Below are 13,996 nucleotides of genomic sequence, written 5' to 3'. Positions count from 1 at the left end.
GTCTGTAAGTAGACTGTACTCTCTTCCGTGTCTGTAAGGAGTCTGTACTCTCCCCCCATGACTGTAAGGAGTCTGTACTTTCTTCACGTTTATGAAATGAGACCGTACTGTCCCCCCATGACTGTAAGGAGACTACTCTCATCCCGTGTCTGTAAGGAGACTGTACTCTCGTCCCGTGTCCTTAAGGAGCCTGTACTCTCTTCCCGTGTCTGTAAGGAGACTGTATGCTCTTCCCGTGTCTGTAAGGAGACCGTACTCTCTTCCCGTGTCTGTAAGGAGTCTGTACTCTCTTCCCGTGTCTGTAAGGAGACTGTACTCTCTTGCCGTGTCTGTAAGGAGTCTGTACTCTCTTCACGTGTTTGTAAGGAGTCTGTACTCTCTGCCCGTGTCTGTAAGGAGACTGTACTCTCTTCCCGTGTCTGTAAGGAGTCTGTACTCTCCCCCCATGTCTGGAAGGAGTCTGTACTCTCTTCCCCTGTCTGTACGGAGAGTGTACTCTCACCAAGAGTCTGTAAGGAGACTACTCTCTGCCCGTGTCTGTAAGGAGACTGTACTCTCTTCCCGTGTCTGTAAGGAGTCTGTACTCTCCCCCCATGTCTGGAAGGAGTCTGTACTCTCTTCCCGTGTCTGTAAGGAGACTGTACCCTCTTCCCGTGCCTGGAAGGAGTCTGTAGTCCCTTCCCGTGTCGTTATGGAATCTGTACTCTCTTCCCGTGTCTGTAGGGAGACTGTACTCTCTTCCCGTGTCTGTAAGGAGTCTGTCCTCTCTTCCCGTGTCGTTAAGAAGTCTGTACTCTCTTCCCGTGTCTGTAAGGAGACTGTACGCTCTTCCCGTGTCTGTAAGGAGACCGTACTCCCTTCCCGTGTCGTTCTGGAGTCTGTACTCTCTTCCGTGTCTGTAAGGAGACTGTAGTGTCTTCCCTGTCTGTAAGGAGAGTGTACTCTCTTCCCGTGTCTGTAAGGAGTCTGTCCTCTCTTCCCGTGTCGTTAAGGAGTGTGTACTCTCTTCCCGTGTCTGTAAGGTGATGGTATTCTCCCTCCATGACTGTAAGGAGACTGTACTCTCTTCCCGTGTCTGTAAGGAGTCTGTACTCTCGTCCCGTGTCCTTAAGGAGCCTGTACTCTCTTCCCGTGTCTGTAAGGAGACTGTATGCTCTTCCCGTGTCTGTAAGGAGACCGTACTCTCTTCCCGTGTCTGTAAGGAGTCTGTACTCTCTTCCCGTGTCTGTAAGGAGACTGTACTCTCTTCCCGTGTCTGTAAGGAGTCTGTACTCTCTTCACGTGTTTGTAAGGAGTCTGTACTCTCTGCCCGTGTCTGTAAGGAGACTGTACTCTCTTCCCGTGTCTGTAAGGAGTCTGTACTCTCCCCCCATGTCTGGAAGGAGTCTGTACTCTCTTCCCGTGTCTGTAACGAGACTGTACCCTCTTCCCGTGCCTGGAAGGAGTCTGTAGTCCCTTCCCGTGTCGTTATGGAATCTGTACTCTCTTCCCGTGTCTGTAGGGAGACTTACTCTCTTCCCGTGTCTGTAAGGAGTCTGTCCTCTCTTCCCGTGTCTGTAAGGAGACTACTCCCTTCCCGACTCTGTAAGGAGACTGTACTCTCTTCCCGTGTCTGTAAGGAGACCGTACTCTCTCCCCGTGTCTGTAAGGAGTCTGTACTCTCCCCCCATGTCTGGAAGGAGTCTGTACTCTCTTCCCCTGTCTGTACGGAGAGTGTACTCTCACCAAGAGTCTGTAAGGAGACTGTAGTGTCTTCCCGTGTCTGTAAGGAGACTGTACTCTCTTCCCGTGTCTGTAAGGAGTCCGTACTCTTTTCCCGTGTCTGTAAGGAGTCTGTACTCTCCCCCCATGTCTGGACGGAGTCTGTACTCTCTTCCCCTGTCTGTACGGAGAGTGTACTCTCACCAAGAGTCTGTAAGGAGACTACTCTCTTCCCGTGTCTGTAAGGAGACTGTACTGTCTTCCCGTGTCTGTAGGAGACTACTCCCTTCACGTGTCTGGAAGGAGAGTGTACTCACTTCCCGTGTCTGTAAGGAGACTGTACTCTCTTCCCGTGTCTGTAAGGAGTCTGTACTCTCCCCCCATGTCTGGAAGGAGTCTGTACTCTCTTCCCGTGTCTGTAAGGAGACTGTACCCTCTTCCCGGGCCTGGAAGGAGTCTGTAGTCCCTTCCCGTGTCGTTATGGAATCTGTACTCTCTTCCCGTGTCTGTAGGGAGACTGTACTCTCTTCCCGTGTCTGTAAGGAGTCTGTCCTCTCTTCCCGTGTCGTTAAGAAGTCTGTACTCTCTTCCCGTGTCTGTAAGGAGACTGTACGCTCTTCCCGTGTCTGTAAGGAGACCGTACTCCCTCCCCGTGTCGTTCTGGAGTCTGTACTCTCTTCCGTGTCTGTAAGGAGACTGTAGTGTCTTCCCTGTCTGTAAGGAGAGTGTACTCTCTTCCCGTGTCTGTAAGGAGTCTGTCCTCTCTTCCCGTGTCGTTAAGGAGTGTGTACTCTCTTCCCGTGTCTGTAAGGAGACTGTACTCTCTTCCCGTGTCTGTAAGGAGACTACTCCCTTCCCGAGTCTGTAAGGAGACTGTACTCTCTTCCCGTGTCTGTAAGGAGTCCGTACTCTCTTCTCGTGTCTGTAAGGGGACTGTACTCTCTTCCCGTGTCTGTAAGGTGTCCCTACTCTCACCAAGAGTCTGTAAGGAGACTACTCTCTTCCCGTGTCTGTAAGGAGACTGTAGTGTCTTCCCGTGTCTGTAAGGAGACTGTACTCTCCCCCTATGAGTGTAAGGAGACTGTACTCTCTTCCCGTGACTGTAAGGAGACCACTCTCTTCCCGTGCCTGTAAGGAGTCTGTACTCTCTTCCCATGTCTGTAAGGAGTATGTGCTCTCTTCCCGTGTCTGTTAGGAGACTACTCCCTTCCCGAGTCTGTAAGGAGACTGTACTCTCTTCCCATGTCTGTAAGGAGTCTACTCTCTTCCCGTGTATGTAAGGAGACTGTACTCTCGTCCCGTGTCCTTAAGGAGCCTGTACTCTCTTCCCGTGTCTGTAAGGAGACTGTACGCTCTTCCCGTGTCTGTAAGGAGACCGTACACTCTTCCCGTGTCTGTAAGGAGACTGTACTGTCTTCCCTGTCTGTAAGGAGACGGTATTCTCCCCCCATGACTGTAAGGAGACTGTACTCTCTTCCCGTGTTTGTAAGGAGTCTGTACTCTCTGCCCGTGTCTGTAAGGAGACTGTACTCTCCTCCCGTGTCTGTAAGGAGTCTGTACTCTCCCCCATGACTGTAAGGAGTCTGTACTCTCTTCCCGTGTCTGTAAGGAGTCTGTCCTCTCTTCCCTTGTCTGTAAGGAGTCTGTAGTGTCTTCCCGTGTCTGAAAGGAGACTGTACTCTCCCACTATGAGTGTAAGGAGACTGTACTCTCTTCCCGCGACTGTAAGGAGATTGTACGCTCTTCCCGTGTCGTTCTGGAGTCTGTACTCTCTTCCCGTGTCTGTAAGGAGACTGTACTGTCTTCCCTGTCTGTCAGGAGACGGTATTCTCCCCTCATGACTGAAAGGAGTCTGTACTCTCTTCCCGTGTCTGTAAGGAGACCGTACTCTCTTCTTGTGTCTGTAAGGAGTCTGTACTCTCTTCCCCTGTCTGTACGGAGAGTGTACTCTCACCAAGAGTCTGTAAGGAGACTACTCTCTTCCCGTGTCTGTAAGGAGACTGTACTGTCTTCCCGTGTCTGTAGGGAGACTACTCCCTTCCCGTGTCTGGAAGGAGAGTGTACTCACTTCCCGTGTCTGTAAGGAGACTGTACTCTCTTCCCGTGTCTGTAAGGAGTCTGTACTCTCCCCCCATGTCTGGAAGGAGTCTGTACTCTCTTCCCGTGTCTGTAAGGAGACTGTACCCTCTTCCCGTGCCTGGAAGGAGTCTGTAGTCCCTTCCCGTGTCGTTATGGAATCTGTACTCTCTTCCCGTGTCTGTAGGGAGACTGTACTCTCTTCCCGTGTCTGTAAGGAGTCTGTCCTCTCTTCCCGTGTCGTTAAGAAGTCTGTACTCTCTTCCCGTGTCTGTAAGGAGACTGTACGCTCTTCCCGTGTCTGTAAGGAGACCGTACTCCCTTCCCGTGTCGTTCTGGAGTCTGTACTCTCTTCCGTGTCTGTAAGGAGACTGTAGTGTCTTCCCTGTCTGTAAGGAGAGTGTACTCTCTTCCCGTGTCTGTAAGGAGTCTGTCCTCTCTTCCCGTGTCGTTAAGGAGTGTGTACTCTCTTCCCGTGTCTGTAAGGTGATGGTATTCTCCCTCCATGACTGTAAGGAGACTGTACTCTCTTCCCGTGTCTCTAAGGAGTCTGTACTCTCTACCCGTGTCTGTAAGTAGACTGTACTCTCTTCCCGTGTCTGTAAGGAGTCTGTCCTCTCTTCCCGTGTCGTTAAGAAGTCTGTACTCTCTTCCCGTGTCTGTAAGGAGACTGTACGCTCTTCCCGTGTCTGTAAGGAGACTGTACTCTCTTCCCGTGTCTGTAAGGAGTCTGTACTCTCCCCCCATGTCTGGAAGGAGTCTGTAATCTCTTCCCGTGTTTGTAAGGAGACTGTACCCTCTTCCCGTGCCTGGAAGGAGTCTGTAGTCCCTTCCCGTGTAGTTATGGAATCTGTACTCTCTTCCCGTGTCTGTAGGGAGACTGTACTCTCATCCCGTGTCTGTAAGGAGTCTGTCCTCTCTTCCCGTGTCGTTAAGAAGTCTGTACTCTCTTCCCGTGTCTGTAAGGAGACTGTACGCTCTTCCCGTGTCTGTAAGGAGACTGTACTGTCTTCCCTGTCTGTCAGGAGACGGTAGTCTCCCCTCATGACTGTAAGGAGTCTGTACTCTCTTCCCGTGTCTGTAAGGAGACCGTACTCTCTTCTTGTGTCTGTAAGGAGTCTGTACTCTCTTCCCCTGTCTGTACGGAGAGTGTACTCTCACCAAGAGTCTGTAAGGAGACTACTCTCTTCCCGTGTCTGTAAGGAGACTGTACTGTCTTCCCGTGTCTGTAGGGAGACTACTCCCTTCCCGTGTCTGGAAGGAGAGTGTACTCACTTCCCGTGTCTGTAAGGAGACTGTACTCTCTTCCCGTGTCTGTAAGGAGTCTGTACTCTCCCCCCATGTCTGGAAGGAGTCTGTACTCTCTTCCCGTGTCTGTAAGGAGACTGTACCCTCTTCCCGTGCCTGGAAGGAGTCTGTAGTCCCTTCCCGTGTCGTTATGGAATCTGTACTCTCTTCCCGTGTCTGTAGGGAGACTGTACTCTCTTCCCGTGTCTGTAAGGAGTCTGTCCTCTCTTCCCGTGTCGTTAAGAAGTCTGTACTCTCTTCCCGTGTCTGTAAGGAGACTGTACGCTCTTCCCGTGTCTGTAAGGAGACCGTACTCCCTCCCCGTGTCGTTCTGGAGTCTGTACTCTCTTCCGTGTCTGTAAGGAGACTGTAGTGTCTTCCCTGTCTGTAAGGAGAGTGTACTCTCTTCCCGTGTCTGTAAGGAGTCTGTCCTCTCTTCCCGTGTCGTTAAGGAGTGTGTACTCTCTTCCCGTGTCTGTAAGGTGATGGTATTCTCCCTCCATGACTGTAAGGAGACTGTACTCTCTTCCCGTGTCTGTAAGGAGTCTGTACTCTCTACCCGTGTCTGTAAGTAGACTGTACTCTCTTCCGTGTCTGTAAGGAGTCTGTACTCTCCCCCCATGACTGTAAGGAGTCTGTACTTTCTTCACGTTTATGAAATGAGACCGTACTGTCCCCCCATGACTGTAAGGAGACTACTCTCATCCCGTGTCTGTAAGGAGACTGTACTCTCGTCCCGTGTCCTTAAGGAGCCTGTACTCTCTTCCCGTGTCTGTAAGGAGACTGTATGCTCTTCCCGTGTCTGTAAGGAGACCGTACTCTCTTCCCGTGTCTGTAAGGAGTCTGTACTCTCTTCCCGTGTCTGTAAGGAGACTGTACTCTCTTGCCGTGTCTGTAAGGAGTCTGTACTCTCTTCACGTGTTTGTAAGGAGTCTGTACTCTCTGCCCGTGTCTGTAAGGAGACTGTACTCTCTTCCCGTGTCTGTAAGGAGTCTGTACTCTCCCCCCATGTCTGGAAGGAGTCTGTACTCTCTTCCCCTGTCTGTACGGAGAGTGTACTCTCACCAAGAGTCTGTAAGGAGACTACTCTCTGCCCGTGTCTGTAAGGAGACTGTACTCTCTTCCCGTGTCTGTAAGGAGTCTGTACTCTCCCCCCATGTCTGGAAGGAGTCTGTACTCTCTTCCCGTGTCTGTAAGGAGACTGTACCCTCTTCCCGTGCCTGGAAGGAGTCTGTAGTCCCTTCCCGTGTCGTTATGGAATCTGTACTCTCTTCCCGTGTCTGTAGGGAGACTGTACTCTCTTCCCGTGTCTGTAAGGAGTCTGTCCTCTCTTCCCGTGTCGTTAAGAAGTCTGTACTCTCTTCCCGTGTCTGTAAGGAGACTGTACGCTCTTCCCGTGTCTGTAAGGAGACCGTACTCCCTTCCCGTGTCGTTCTGGAGTCTGTACTCTCTTCCGTGTCTGTAAGGAGACTGTAGTGTCTTCCCTGTCTGTAAGGAGAGTGTACTCTCTTCCCGTGTCTGTAAGGAGTCTGTCCTCTCTTCCCGTGTCGTTAAGGAGTGTGTACTCTCTTCCCGTGTCTGTAAGGTGATGGTATTCTCCCTCCATGACTGTAAGGAGACTGTACTCTCTTCCCGTGTCTGTAAGGAGTCTGTACTCTCGTCCCGTGTCCTTAAGGAGCCTGTACTCTCTTCCCGTGTCTGTAAGGAGACTGTATGCTCTTCCCGTGTCTGTAAGGAGACCGTACTCTCTTCCCGTGTCTGTAAGGAGTCTGTACTCTCTTCCCGTGTCTGTAAGGAGACTGTACTCTCTTCCCGTGTCTGTAAGGAGTCTGTACTCTCTTCACGTGTTTGTAAGGAGTCTGTACTCTCTGCCCGTGTCTGTAAGGAGACTGTACTCTCTTCCCGTGTCTGTAAGGAGTTTGTACTCTCCCCCCATGTCTGGAAGGAGTCTGTACTCTCTTCCCGTGTCTGTAACGAGACTGTACCCTCTTCCCGTGCCTGGAAGGAGTCTGTAGTCCCTTCCCGTGTCGTTATGGAATCTGTACTCTCTTCCCGTGTCTGTAGGGAGACTTACTCTCTTCCCGTGTCTGTAAGGAGTCTGTCCTCTCTTCCCGTGTCTGTAAGGAGACTACTCCCTTCCCGACTCTGTAAGGAGACTGTACTCTCTTCCCGTGTCTGTAAGGAGACCGTACTCTCTTCCCGTGTCTGTAAGGAGTCTGTACTCTCCCCCCATTTCTGGAAGGAGTCTGTACTCTCTTCCCCTGTCTGTACGGAGAGTGTACTCTCACCAAGAGTCTGTAAGGAGACTGTAGTGTCTTCCCGTGTCTGTAAGGAGACTGTACTCTCTTCCCGTGTCTGTAAGGAGTCCGTACTCTTTTCCCGTGTCTGTAAGGAGTCTGTACTCTCCCCCCATGTCTGGACGGAGTCTGTACTCTCTTCCCCTGTCTGTACGGAGAGTGTACTCTCACCAAGAGTCTGTAAGGAGACTACTCTCTTCCCGTGTCTGTAAGGAGACTGTACTGTCTTCCCGTGTCTGTAGGAGACTACTCCCTTCACGTGTCTGGAAGGAGAGTGTACTCACTTCCCGTGTCTGTAAGGAGACTGTACTCTCTTCCCGTGTCTGTAAGGAGTCTGTACTCTCCCCCCATGTCTGGAAGGAGTCTGTACTCTCTTCCCGTGTCTGTAAGGAGACTGTACCCTCTTCCCGGGCCTGGAAGGAGTCTGTAGTCCCTTCCCGTGTCGTTATGGAATCTGTACTCTCTTCCAGTGTCTGTAGGGAGACTGTACTCTCTTCCCGTGTCTGTAAGGAGTCTGTCCTCTCTTCCCGTGTCGTTAAGAAGTCTGTACTCTCTTCCCGTGTCTGTAAGGAGACTGTACGCTCTTCCCGTGTCTGTAAGGAGACCGTACTCCCTCCCCGTGTCGTTCTGGAGTCTGTACTCTCTTCCGTGTCTGTAAGGAGACTGTAGTGTCTTCCCTGTCTGTAAGGAGAGTGTACTCTCTTCCCGTGTCTGTAAGGAGTCTGTCCTCTCTTCCCGTGTCGTTAAGGAGTGTGTACTCTCTTCCCGTGTCTGTAAGGAGACTGTACTCTCTTCCCGTGTCTGTAAGGAGACTACTCCCTTCCCGAGTCTGTAAGGAGACTGTACTCTCTTCCCGTGTCTGTAAGGAGTCCGTACTCTCTTCTCGTGTCTGTAAGGGGACTGTACTCTCTTCCCGTGTCTGTAAGGTGTCCCTACTCTCACCAAGAGTCTGTAAGGAGACTACTCTCTTCCCGTGTCTGTAAGGAGACTGTAGTGTCTTCCCGTGTCTGTAAGGAGACTGTACTCTCCCCCTATGAGTGTAAGGAGACTGTACTCTCTTCCCGTGACTGTAAGGAGACCACTCTCTTCCCTTGCCTGTAAGGAGTCTGTACTCTCTTCCCATGTCTGTAAGGAGTATGTGCTCTCTTCCCGTGTCTGTTAGGAGACTACTCCCTTCCCGAGTCTGTAAGGAGACTGTACTCTCTTCCCATGTCTGTAAGGAGTCTACTCTCTTCCCGTGTATGTAAGGAGACTGTACTCTCGTCCCGTGTCCTTAAGGAGCCTGTACTCTCTTCCCGTGTCTGTAAGGAGACTGTACGCTCTTCCCGTGTCTGTAAGGAGACCGTACACTCTTCCCGTGTCTGTAAGGAGACTGTACTGTCTTCCCTGTCTGTAAGGAGACGGTATTCTCCCCCCATGACTGTAAGGAGACTGTACTCTCTTCCCGTGTTTGTAAGGAGTCTGTACTCTCTGCCCGTGTCTGTAAGGAGACTGTACTCTCCTCCCGTGTCTGTAAGGAGTCTGTACTCTCCCCCCATGACTGTAAAGAGTCTGTACTCTCTTCCCGTGTCTGTAAGGAGTCTGTCCTCTCTTCCCTTGTCTGTAAGGAGTCTGTAGTGTCTTCCCGTGTCTGAAAGGAGACTGTACTCTCCCACTATGAGTGTAAGGAGACTGTACTCTCTTCCCGCGACTGTAAGGAGACTGTACGCTCTTCCCGTGTCGTTCTGGAGTCTGTACTCTCTTCCCGTGTCTGTAAGGAGACTGTACTGTCTTCCCTGTCTGTCAGGAGACGGTATTCTCCCCTCATGACTGAAAGGAGTCTGTACTCTCTTCCCGTGTCTGTAAGGAGACCGTACTCTCTTCTTGTGTCTGTAAGGAGTCTGTACTCTCTTCCCCTGTCTGTACGGAGAGTGTACTCTCACCAAGAGTCTGTAAGGAGACTACTCTCTTCCCGTGTCTGTAAGGAGACTGTACTGTCTTCCCGTGTCTGTAGGGAGACTACTCCCTTCCCGTGTCTGGAAGGAGAGTGTACTCACTTCCCGTGTCTGTAAGGAGACTGTACTCTCTTCCCGTGTCTGTAAGGAGTCTGTACTCTCCCCCCATGTCTGGAAGGAGTCTGTACTCTCTTCCCGTGTCTGTAAGGAGACTGTACCCTCTTCCCGTGCCTGGAAGGAGTCTGTAGTCCCTTCCCGTGTCGTTATGGAATCTGTACTCTCTTCCCGTGTCTGTAGGGAGACTGTACTCTCTTCCCGTGTCTGTAAGGAGTCTGTCCTCTCTTCCCGTGTCGTTAAGAAGTCTGTACTCTCTTCCCGTGTCTGTAAGGAGACTGTACGCTCTTCCCGTGTCTGTAAGGAGACCGTACTCCCTTCCCGTGTCGTTCTGGAGTCTGTACTCTCTTCCGTGTCTGTAAGGAGACTGTAGTGTCTTCCCTGTCTGTAAGGAGAGTGTACTCTCTTCCCGTGTCTGTAAGGAGTCTGTCCTCTCTTCCCGTGTCGTTAAGGAGTGTGTACTCTCTTCCCGTGTCTGTAAGGTGATGGTATTCTCCCTCCATGACTGTAAGGAGACTGTACTCTCTTCCCGTGTCTCTAAGGAGTCTGTACTCTCTACCCGTGTCTGTAAGTAGACTGTACTCTCTTCCGTGTCTGTAAGGAGATGGTATTCTCCCCCCATGACTGTAAGGAGTCTGTATTCTCCCCTCATGACTGTAAGGAGTCTGTACTTTCTTCACGTTTATGAAATGAGACCGTACTGTCCCCCCATGACTGTAAGGAGACTACTCTCTTCCCGTGTCTGTGAGGAGAGTGTGCCATCTTCCGTAGTCTGTACTATATACAGTCTATACTCCCTTCCCGTGTCTGTAAGGAGACTGTACTCTCTTCCCGTGTCTGTAAGGAGACTGTAATCTCTTCCCGTGTCTGTACGGAGACTGTACTCTCATCAAGAGTCTGTAAGGAGACTACTCCCTTCCCGTGTCTGTAAGGAGAATGTACTCTCTTCCCGTGTCTGTAAGGAGACTGTACTCTCTTCCCGTGTCGTTATGGAATCTGTACTCTCATCCCGTGTCTGTAGGGAGACTGTACTCTCTTCCCGTGTCTGTAAGGAGTCTGTCCTCTCTTCCCGTGTCGATAAGGAGTCTGTACTCTCTTCCCGTGTCTGTAAGGAGACTGTAAGCTCTTCCCGTGCCGTTCTGGAGTTTGTACTCTCTTCCCGTGTCTGTAAGGAGACTGTACTGTCTTCCCTGTCTGTCAGGAGATGGTATTCTCCCCTCATGACTGTAAGGAGTCTGTACTCTCTTCCCGTGTCTGTAAGGAGTCCGTACTCTCTTCTCGTGTCTGTAAGGAGACTGTACTCTCTTCCCCTGTCTGTACGGAGAGTGTACTCTCACCAAGAGTCTGTAAGGAGACTACTCTCTTCCCGTGTCTGTAAGGAGACTGTACTGTCTTCCCGTGTCTGTAGGGAGACTACTCCCTTCCCGTGTCTGGAAGGAGAGTGTACTCACTTCCCGTGTCTGTAAGGAGACTGTACTCTCTTCCCGTGTCTGTAAGTAGTCTGTACTCTCCCCCCATGTCTGGAAGGAGTCTGTACTCTCTTCCCGTGTCTGTAAGGAGACTGTACCCTCTTCCCGTGCCTGGAAGGAGTCTGTAGTCCCTTCCCGTGTCTGTAAGGAGTCTGTACTCTCTTCCCGTGTCGGTAAGGAGACTGTACTGTCTTCCCTGTCTGTAAGGAGACGGTATTCTCCCCCCATGACTGTAAGGAGTCTGTACTCTCATCCCGTGTCTGTAAGGAGACGACTCCCTTCCCGAGTCTGTAAGGAGACTGTACTCTCTTCCCGTGTCTGTAAGGAGACTGTACTCTCTTCCCGTGTCTGTACGGAGACTGTACTCTCATCAAGAGTCTGTAAGGAGTCTACTCTCTTCCCGTGTCTGTAAGGAGACTGTACTCTCGTCCCGTGTCCTTAAGAAGCCTGTACTCTCTTCCAGTGTCTGTAAGGAGACTGTACGCTCTTCCCGTGTCTGTAAGGAGACAGTACTCTCTTCCCGTGTCTGTAAGGAGTCTGTACTCTCCCCCCATGACTGTAAGGAGTCTGTACTCTCTTCCCGTGTCTGTAAGGAGTCTGTCCTCTCTTCCCTTGTCTGTAAGGAGTCTGTAGTGTCTTCCCGTGTCTGAAAGGAGACTGTACTCTCCCACTATGACTGTAAGGAGACTGTACTCTCTTCCCGCGACTGTAAGGAGACTGTACGCTCTTCCCGTGTCGTTCCGGAGTCTGTACTCTCTTCCCGTGTCTGTAAGGAGACTGTACTGTCTTCCCTGTCTGTCAGGAGACGGTATTCTCCCCTTATGACTGTAAGGAGTCTGTACTCTCTTCCCGTGTCTGTAAGGAGACCGTACTCTCTTCTTGTGTCTGTAAGGAAACTGTACTCTCTTCCCCTGTCTGTACGGAGAGTGTACTCTCACCAAGAGTCTGTAAGGAGACTACTCTCTTCCCGTGTCTGTAAGGAGACTGTACTGTCTTCCCGTGTCTGTAGGGAGACTACTCCCTTCCCGTGAATGGAAGGAGAGTGTACTCACTTCCCGTGTCTGTAAGGAGACTGTACTCTCTTCCCGTGTCTGTAAGGAGTCTGTACTCTCCCCCCATGTCTGGAAGGAGTCTGTACTCTCTTCCCGTGTCTGTAAGGAGACTGTACCCTCTTCCCGTGCCTGGAAGGAGTCTGTAGTCCCTTCCCGTGTCGTTATGGAATCTGTACTCTCTTCCCGTGTCGGTAAGGAGACTGTACTGTCTTCCCTGTCTGTAAGGAGACTGTAATCTCTTCCCGTGTCTGTACGGAGACTGTACTCTCATCAAGAGTCTGTAAGGAGACTACTCCCTTCCCGTGTCTGTAAGGAGAATGTACTCTCTTCCCGTGTCTGTAAGGAGACTGTACTCTCATCCCGTGTCGTTATGGAATCTGTACTCTCATCCCGTGTCTGTAGGGAGACTGTACTCTCCCCCCATGTCTGGAAGGAGTCTGTACTCTCTTCCCGTGTCTGTAAGGAGACTGTACCCTCTTCCCGTGCCTGGAAGGAGTCTGTAGTCCCTTCCCGTGTCGTTATGGAATCTGTACTCTCTTCCCGTGTCTGTAGGGAGACTGTACTCTCTTCCCGTGTCTGTAAGGAGTCTGTCCTCTCTTCCCGTGTCGTTAAGAAGTCTGTACTCTCTTCCCGTGTCTGTAAGGAGACTGTACGCTCTTCCCGTGTCTGTAAGGAGACCGTACTCCCTTCCCGTGTCGTTCTGGAGTCTGTACTCTCTTCCGTGTCTGTAAGGAGACTGTAGTGTCTTCCCTGTCTGTAAGGAGAGTGTACTCTCTTCCCGTGTCTGTAAGGAGTCTGTCCTCTCTTCCCGTGTCGTTAAGGAGTGTGTACTCTCTTCCCGTCTCTGTAAGGTGATGGTATTCTCCCCCCATGACTGTAAGGAGACTGTACTCTCTTCCCGTGTCTGTAAGGAGTCTGTACTCTCTACCAGTGTCTGTAAGTAGACTGTACTCTCTTCCGTGTCTGTAAGGAGTCTGTACTCTCCCCCCATGACTGTAAGGAGTCTGTACTTTCTTCACGTTTATGAAATGAGACCGTACTGTCCCCCCATGACTGTAAGGAGACTACTCTCTTCCCGTGTCTGTAAGGAGACTGTACTCTCGTCCCGTGTCCTTAAGGAGCCTGTACTCTCTTCCCGTGTCTGTAAGGAGACTGTACGCTCTTCCCGAGTCTGTAAGGAGACCGTACTCTCTTCCCGTGTCTGTAAGGAGTCTGTACTCTCTTCCCGTGTCTGTAAGGAGACTGTACTCTCTTCCCGTGTCTGTAAGGAGTCTGTACTCTCTTCACGTGTTTGTAAGGAGTCTGTACTCTCTGCCCGAGTCTGTAAGGAGACTGTACTCTCTTCCCGTGTCTGTAAGGAGTCTGTACTCTCCCCCCATGTCTGGAAGGAGTCTGCACTCTCTTCCCGTGTCTGTAACGAGAATGTACCCTCTTCCCGTGCCTGGAAGGAGTCTGTAGTCCCTTCCCTTGTCGTTATGGAATCTGTACTCTCTTCCCGTGTCTGTAGGGAGACTGTACTCTCTTCCCGTGTCTGTAAGGAGTCTGTCCTCTCTTCCCGTGTCGTTAAGGAGTCTGTACTCTCTTCCCGTGTCTGTAAGGAGACTGTACGCTCTTCCCGTGTCTGTAAGGAGACCGTACTCCATTCCCGTGTCGTTCTGGAGTCTGTACTCTCTTCCCGTGTCTGTAAGGAGACTGTACTGTCTTCCCTGTCTGTAAGTAGAGTGTACTCTCTTCCCGTGTCTGTACGGAGACTGTACACTCATCAAGAGTCTGTAAGGAGACTACTCTCTTCCCGTGTATGTAAGGAGACTGTACGCTCTTCCCGTGTCTGTAAGGAGGCCGTACTCCCTTCCCGTGTCGTTCTGTACTCTCTTCCCGTGGCTGTAAGGAGAGTGTACCATCTTCCCTTTCTGTTAGGTGATGGTATTCTCCCCCCATGACTGTAAGGAGACTGCACTCTCTTCCCGTGTCTGTAAGGAGTCTGTACTCTCTACCCGTGTCTGTAAGTAGACTGTACTCTCTTCCGTGTCTGTAAGGAGTCTGTACTCTCCCCCCATGACTGTAAG

Source organism: Hypanus sabinus, chromosome 6 (genome assembly GCF_030144855.1).
Source record: "Hypanus sabinus isolate sHypSab1 chromosome 6, sHypSab1.hap1, whole genome shotgun sequence".
Taxonomy (NCBI): Eukaryota; Metazoa; Chordata; class Chondrichthyes; order Myliobatiformes; family Dasyatidae; genus Hypanus; species Hypanus sabinus.
Note: the sequence above shows the minus strand (reverse complement) of the source record.